Source organism: Miniopterus schreibersii, assembly GCF_964146895.1.
Source record: "Miniopterus schreibersii genome assembly, chromosome: 1".
Taxonomy (NCBI): Eukaryota; Metazoa; Chordata; class Mammalia; order Chiroptera; family Miniopteridae; genus Miniopterus; species Miniopterus schreibersii.
Genome location: NC_138101.1, coordinates 81,998,676 through 82,006,683, shown reverse-complemented (window position 1 = coordinate 82,006,683; position 8,008 = coordinate 81,998,676). Strand labels below are relative to the sequence as shown.

The window sequence follows — 8,008 nt, the reverse complement described above, 5'->3', positions numbered from 1 at the left end:
ATCTTCTAGTAAAGTCTCGAGGACACAAGGAGTACATTTATCATGAGGGGATTGTAAAGGGTCACTTTGACATTTCAGGGAGACTGATTATATGTATTCTTTTCATGAGATGCTGGAAATCTATGCAGATATCAAATATGCCCAGGGAACTATCAAATCTTGACAACTTTCCCATCTCCAAAGTTAAACTATTGGATCCCACAGTTAGGGATAATTTTCACTTTTTAGTTTGCTTATGGATTGAATATTTGTGCTCCCCCACCCCATTCAAATGTTGAAACCTAACCCTCAAGGTGTTGGTATTAGGGCATGGGGCCTTTAGGAGGTGCTTAGTCATGAGCATGGTGTTAAGTGCCTTTATAAAAGACACCCCAGGAAGCAAGATTGTTCCCTTCCACTGTGTAAGGTTGTAGCAAAAATGTGCTGTCTGTGAACCAGGAAGTGAGCTCCCACCAGACGCCGAATCCGCTGGTACCGTGATCTTGGACTTCACAGGTTCCAGAACAGTGAGAAATAAATGTTTGTTCCTTATGAAACACCCAGTTTATAGTGTCTTTGTTTGAGCAGCCCCAACTGACTAAGATGTAACTTAAATATGATTCTTAGAGTGTTGTAAAGAAAAGGAATTTTGAAAGCTTTAAGCACATTTATAATATACAGATAACTGGGAAAGTAATCCCTCTTTACAGTTTTTATTATGGAAATTTTCAAATTGTCAAAGGTAGAGAGTATAGTATAATAAACCTTAAATGCAGCAATTATCGACATTTTGCTAATTATGCTTCATTCCCTTCACTTTTATTTTGCTGCAGTATTTTAAAGCAAATCCCATTGTTATTTCATATGCATTTTTAACTAACAAGACCTTCTCCCTCTTTTTTTAAAAAAGAAACATAACTGACTGGTTTCTGTTCTGAAAGAGCTGCTTTTAATACCAGTCTCTGCAGATGACATGCATCATGATCTCCGCCACTCAAATGGCTAATCATTGGCCCTGGCTTCAAAGGATGATGCAGAAAGGATATTCAAGTGGAATCTACAGACATTTTGTGATTGTTTCTGGTATTACGTTTTTTATCATTTGCGAGCTGATGGCCGTTTATGAAAGATACTGGGAGTCAGAGGAAATCGCCAGGATTCAAATACAATTATCAGGACATTTGTATTGTAAGAGGATCAAATTGATGACTCAGTAATAAAGAAAACGACAGACACCACCTCAGAATGATCTTAAACTAAACCTGGATGCCTTTGGGCCTTTGGGCCTTTTTAAAGTCTCTTGAGTATTTTTAAATAGAAATAAATTCTGACTTTACAAACTTAAAAAAAACAAAAATTAAAAAAAACCATAACTAATGCCATTATCATAGATAATACCATTAACAATAATTTTTTTGATTTTATTTAAACCCACACAATGTTTGAATTTCCATGATTATCTCAAAAATTCATTTTAATAGTTGGTTTATCAGGTTCCACACAAAGTCCACACTCTGCATTTAATTAATGTTAGATTTTTTGAATCTTATAACTGCAGGCTTCCTCTCCCTTCCTCTTTATTCGTGTCATTAGTTCATTAGAGAAACTGAGCCATTTATCTTTAGAATGTCACATTCTAGACCTGGCCAATTGCTTCTTTATCATGTCATTTTCTCTTCCATACTTCCTGTAACTGGAATTCAGGTCCAGAAAAATGATTAGATTCAGGCTGGATTTTTTTAGACAAGATGACCTCACTGGTGGTGCACAGTGCTTCCTATTGCTCTATGTCATGAGGTGTGTAGTAACTGGTCCTACCGGTCATTTCAGCAATGCTAAGGCTGGGCAGTGTGTTTAGGTGGTATCAGTTTAATGTCTCCATTATAAAGTTAGCCATCAACCTTCCTCCAAATGAACACTTTTAATTATGTGTTTACTGACAACAGATTTATTGTCAATAAGTAAAATACTTAAGACTTGACCCATACTTATTACTCCAAGTGCATCATTGGTTCCTTTGTCACTCCTTATTCCTAGTTTTGACACCAATTTTTTGCTTCAAAAAAGGTGCCTTTTAAACAGTGTTCTTTACTCTCCATTTCCCCCAGTGTGCTTACACAGCCTCTTTTTGATTGACGTGCAGTTCTCTTCACCCCCTTCTTTACCAAACCCAGATTTGTCAGTGTTTTGGACATAGATCCTTTATTAAGGTCCAGGGTGCATTTTAACTTCCTCTCTGCTGCAAAGTTGCAAAACTGCAATGTGGCATCATCCATTTGGTAGGTCTGGTGGGCCTTCATCTGAAGGGTCCTTCAGGTCCAGTAGGACACTTGGAGGAACTGCTGTGATTTGTCAGTGACCTGGCAACATGGAACCACCTAGAATCTTCCTGGTAATGAATGTTATTGAATAAATAATTTCTAATTAATTATACTTGAATTTTCAAATTCCCATTGTTTATGTGGTAAATACTAAATAATATATATTTTTATATAACCTATTGAGCCCCAGTCTTGGGAGCAAATGATTTCTTTGCAGGGGAAAATATTTAGTTAGGTACAGAAGATATTTAGGGTAGAGGCAGAAAACCATTAAGGAAAATAATTTGGGGTAATAGGAAATATTCTTTAGGAAACAATTCACCTGACCAATATTTATTTTTCAACTAAACCCAGAAATTTTATTAACCTTTTCCCACCTTTCCATGAGGGGACATTCTGAAGAAATAATAAGAGCTACCATTTCTTGATTGTTTATTGGGTGCCAATCACAGTAGCAGATTACACATCCCCAAGGTGCTGAGAGGTTATATAATTTGTGTAAAATCACACAGTAGTAACTGTAAACATTTCTCTGAAACAGAGCTCTCTTAAATGTGACAACACACCTTTCTACTGCTGGAAAGTCCTGAGAAAACCACAACTTTTGCAGTTTCTACATTGTAAAGATTTGTGCAATTAGCATTAGTAAGGGCAAGAACTCTCAAGACATGATTGTGCTCTGAGGGATAAACTCTGAACAACTGCAGGTAATGAGACAGAGCTCTTTGCAATGACATGTAAATGACAGTGACAGAAAGCTACCAAACCAGCACTCCCCAGTGAGGAGCATGAGATTAAAGAATGAGTTGAAGACGGGGGAGTAGAAATAGAACATGAGATGGGGCAATGAGGACACCACTCTGTCTACAGTTCTCTGGGCCGAGGTCTTCACTTATGAGAGCCGATAATCTCACACCTAAGCTGGACTCTTACTTACATGATCTGTAATTTGCTGCTTTATTTGTGATAAAATAATTAGGTTTAATTATTCTCAACCAAAAATTGTTCTTACACATTTTCAAATTAGAAGATTCTTCGGTTACTATTAAGGGCAGTATCTGGAGCAGGTGAACTTGACCCATAGGTGTGGTCACCCTCTGAGTGCTGTACTACGGTAAATTAGGTGAGAGTTGCACTTAGAAAATAGCTTTCAAATAGACATAATGCTTGAAAGAACCAACTGTTTCACCTGCATTAGAACAACATACACAGTACTTATCGGATTGCTGATTCTCAGCATCAACAAGCTAAAATGTGCGATTCTTGTAAAACTTACGTACATGACTATTACAAAAACAATCCTGACTACGTAACTCCCACCCTTTTATTATTATTTTTATTTTATTTTACTTTTTTATTTTTTTTACCTGGCCAGAAGAGATTTATAGACATTTTGGTAAATGTTTCCATTAATTTATTTTCTGTATCCCTTAAAAACAAACAAAAAAATCACAAGTTTAATACTAATGCTTTAAAATATTGTATGACAAGGAAAGCCAACTCTCACTCATGCTGCAAGCTGGGCAGTGTTCTCTTTACTTCTATTTGCCAGATGATCTTCAAGAATTTCTGCAAAGAGATTCCTCTTCAACAGATTGTATGCAAGAAGTAAAAGGTGGCCAGCAACTTTATGAAAATAGTGTGAACCATAACCAAAGAGGCCCATTCCCAACTCAAGCTCCAGGCCACAGTCACACTCATCATTAGCAAACTGCACGAGAGTCGTCATTTCCTGAATGGGAGCGAAAGCTTTTAGTCTCTCCTCCTCGCTGGGTGCCTCACCAATCGCCTCACAAATTCTTCTGGGGTTGGCATCTGGAGCTCTCTGTACCCAACATCATTTTTATCCTCTGGACCCACCAAGCCTGCACCATGAAAGGTCTTTGCCATGGTTTTCTTATCGCTCTGCTTCACCTTCATGGTTCTCTGTTCCAGTGAGTACCCCAGTTCTCTGGCTGCTTCTGCGAGTTTTTCATGTCTGCTTTTCAAGAAACTAGTTTTCTTTTTATCTGTTACTTCTCTAAGTTTTCTCATCAAAAATAATCTAACCGCAGCAAACACATTCTCTCCATTTTCAACAATTATACAGGTTTTTCTTTGTTTCTTTTGTACCAACATATATAGGGAGTTCATCGGGAGAATCCCTGAAATACCCCCTGTGGAACTGAGTTTTATTATCTCCAATAATTATTGTCTGGAACTCAGGAGGGTCATAGCAAAATCTCCAGTGACGGTTAAAATTCAGGCTTGCTGATTTCCCCCCCCTTTTATGTTTTCCGGCAAGGATATCATAGAGGCCCACTAATCGGAGGCCAAGGCTTGCGGAAAGGGAATCAGCTGGCTTTTCAGGAGCAAGTTCTTCACAGAACTTCCAGAAGTGATAGAAATCTTCAGGAAGAGGAAGTTGAAAATGACTTTCTAGTTCTTTTCGAAGGTCACCGGAGACATGGGCTTCACAGGGTGTAGCTGTCTTCGCATCACACTGCTTCCCCTGCCCGCCCGGCTTCCCACCATTCGGCAGCTGCAGCCACTCCCACCCTTTTAAAACCAACGTTTAATTATACCCGTGACCCAGGAATATGTTCCACCTCCAGAAAGACAAAAACATGACTGACAGGGCAAAAATTTCATATTTATTTATTCTGGGGGTATAAGAGAATTTCTTTTGAACAGATTTCCAATAAGTAAAGGAGAGCAAAGAATTCAAATAAGCTTTTTCTTTGCAGCCATTAAAGGGAAAGTGTTGAGGAAGAATCTTCTGGAATGTGCCCAATTGTCTGTTTGCTTCTGCAGGGGAGCCTGGCCATGTATTGCAGTTTAGTTAACAACAACTCTTGTCTGAGGCTCACTAAAAGGAATTTCAGGGGTCACTTAGTTTATCATATGTCTGGAAGCAAGACCTGCAGGGGTTTTGTTTTTCAGGGGTTTGGAAATGGCATATACATAAAAAGAGACCAGAGAGACATTTTCTGTTTTGTTTTTCTAAGATTATTTTCCTTTCTGCAGATTCTATAACCAGAATAGTATCCATTCTACTATGAGAAAAAAAAAAAAAAGACAGTAAAATTTCTGTCATGATTCTAAAAAATATTTTTAGCTTTGTTTTTGTTGTCTTTTCCTATATGGCTCCCTTTAGAGCATGCCGATAGGAAGAAAAACAAAACTAAAAGCTGTTCTGAGAAATGAGAAATTAAAGTTCTTAGAGGCACTTTTTTTCCTAAGGAAGAAAAATTGGAAATTTGAGGGTTACTTTCATCATTTCTCTTCAAAAAATCACAAATAGCTTTTACCTTTTTTCTTTCTCTTCTTTTTAAACAGTTCAGACATTTTTATTTAAAAATAACCTTCAGTTTAGAAAAACGGCAATGTAAGACTTCAGCATGTCAGGGGAATCTAGAAAATGTTTTAGGGCAGTTATTCCCCGGGGAGCTGGAAGAGTAGGATTTACTCCTACATCAGAATTGCCAGTGGATTTTTCCAAGCTGTGCTTGCTTTATATGGGCAAGACACAATTTAAGGAAGTTGAAAGTGATATAGTCAAGGCAGTGGCCCTTTTCTGGTTCATGCTGGAAACTGGTTCATGCTACATTTTTCTAGAATTGTTGGGAGGTTCTCAAGTGAATAAACATTTGTCCAGATTCTGCCTCCTCTCACTTCATTCATTCATTCATTCATTCATTCATTCATTCATTCATAGATTCTGTTGATGAATACCTGAACTTACTTGCTTCCTACAAAAGAAACTGAAAAGTCAGGTATTTTCCCCCACCCCTTACCCAAACAAAGTGAGACTATGATTCGACTTGACCAGTCACATGCTCTCCCTGGAACTTTGAATAAGAGCAGGGCAGCTCCAGTTCCCAAGGGCAGTGCTGCCCACTGTGGCTGTGCTGTGTCCAGAGCTGGGGAGGGGGGCGTAGAAGCAACCGAGGAACCCACGCACATTTCCAGTCCTGGTTTCCTCACCTTGCTGGTCAATTTTGGGAGCTATTAGTGTGCTTCCAGCATGTTCTTTTTCTTCTTCAGTCATTCAGAGTGGGTTTTCATTGCTAAAAAAGTGACCCTCACTGGCACAGGCTCTTTCTGAGATTTGGACTTGGAGGTCTAGACATTAACCTGAGCTCCTGCCTCATGGCACAGAAGCCTTCATTTGTGGAGGTGGCCCTTATAACGTCTGACCTATCCCCTCTCATTGATTTCTCTCAGGACATTTTCCTTGCCCAAGTCAAGCCCCGAGAGAGAGTAGTGTCATCACCAACAGAGAACAGAGAACAGAGTCAAAGAAGCATAATTTCAAGAAAGAGATTTATGTCACTCTCCAACCCTTTCAACATTGGTTGAATTTCTATTCTTTCACGGAGAGCAATAGCTCTGGAAAAGGTGCCAACGTCTTGAGGTTTGATGTTGGGGTTCACTTAGCTAAGTCCTGTCAAAGACAAACTTATCAGTAGCTAACAGTTACCTTTCCCTGATTCCCTCCCACCCGCCCATTGAATCCACTTACGGGTGGTGAAAAGTAACAACCGGGAGCTAAGGATGGCTATTACCTGCTAAGACATTCTGAGATGGAGCCTCTGAAAATGAGAATATAATTTATCAAGCAGTGTGTGTTCAATGATTCAGAAAGATCCATATGTGCTTTGGTTTCAGCCACTCTAATGAGAATGTGTCAACTTCAGTTATATTCTTCTATTATCAGGCTCATTCCTGACTAAAGCAGAACGGGGGCTTTCCAGAAAGGAGCGGTCTTGCTGCAGAGATATGCTGGCTTCACAGGGAGGTGTTCTTCTTCAAATGGGATTTTTGGGTTAGGACAGAGCCCCTTTCAATTGTCAAAATTCAATATATTATTTCTAGAAGGAATCTGGCAACACTCCAGCATTATTACCTACCACTGATTTTTAGAAAGGAAAGAAAAAAGTGTAAGGCAGCATCTTCTAGAGAGTGATTTCAGGGGTGTGGGATGGGCTGGAACTAGAGACAAATGCAGAACAAGATTTCACATTGTTTAACAGACCAAAGACAACGACAGTCCTTCCAGTTTCCTGCTGAAATGAAGGTCGAGCCTTCTGCTTTGGAGACAACTGGTGTCCCGTGGGCACAGAATATTTTACAATCATAGGAATGGGTTGTCCAACAAGTAGATTCTGAAATACATGAAGGGCCATGGATTAGGATAAATGCTCCACTGCAGGAAACTGATCCTCACTAAGTCCAGCCAAAACTTATGTTTTGGTATAGAAAAAGAAACCCTGAGGATAAAAATTGAAATTTAGTATAAAGCAAACAATCCCCCCTCAATTCAATATCCCATCTGCCTTAAGGGTGAAAAACACAGAAGCAGCTCCATGGCAATGGGAGCTAAGCAGGGTTTTCTTTAGCTAAATATGCTCTATGTGGGGCAGAGTCTAATGCCTCACTTATGAGGATGAATGAGAAGGGCAGGGGTACATAAAAAATAGAGGACAAGGTAACCAGTAAGCACTCCTGAGAATTTATTTCTCTGTCATCACTCTTGGGGTGTCAAAAACCGAGATGCTTTACCTGCTGCTCTGGACTGAGGTTTTTCATGCTGATTCCTTCATAGGCAATTTGCATTTCAGGGACAAGTCTTCACAAATTTGCTTTACTGTTTCGTGGATATCTCTATACCTTATCATCAGCCTGTTGGAAAACTTTAACAACTGTCAGCCCTTATGAGGATAACA

The 8,008-nt window shown here is 39.2% G+C and overlaps 1 pseudogene across 1 annotated transcript; it reads right to left on the bottom strand.

Moving 5' to 3' along the window:
* Positions 1 to 3,807: 3,807 nt before the first annotated feature.
* LOC308566987 (histone PARylation factor 1 pseudogene) lies at positions 3,808 to 6,330 on the bottom strand (annotated as a pseudogene). The gene is made up of 2 exons: positions 6,267 to 6,330; positions 3,808 to 4,838 (listed from the first exon to the last, which is right to left on the bottom strand). The product of its transcript is annotated as a histone PARylation factor 1 pseudogene (transcript).
* Positions 6,331 to 8,008: the final 1,678 nt, after the last annotated feature.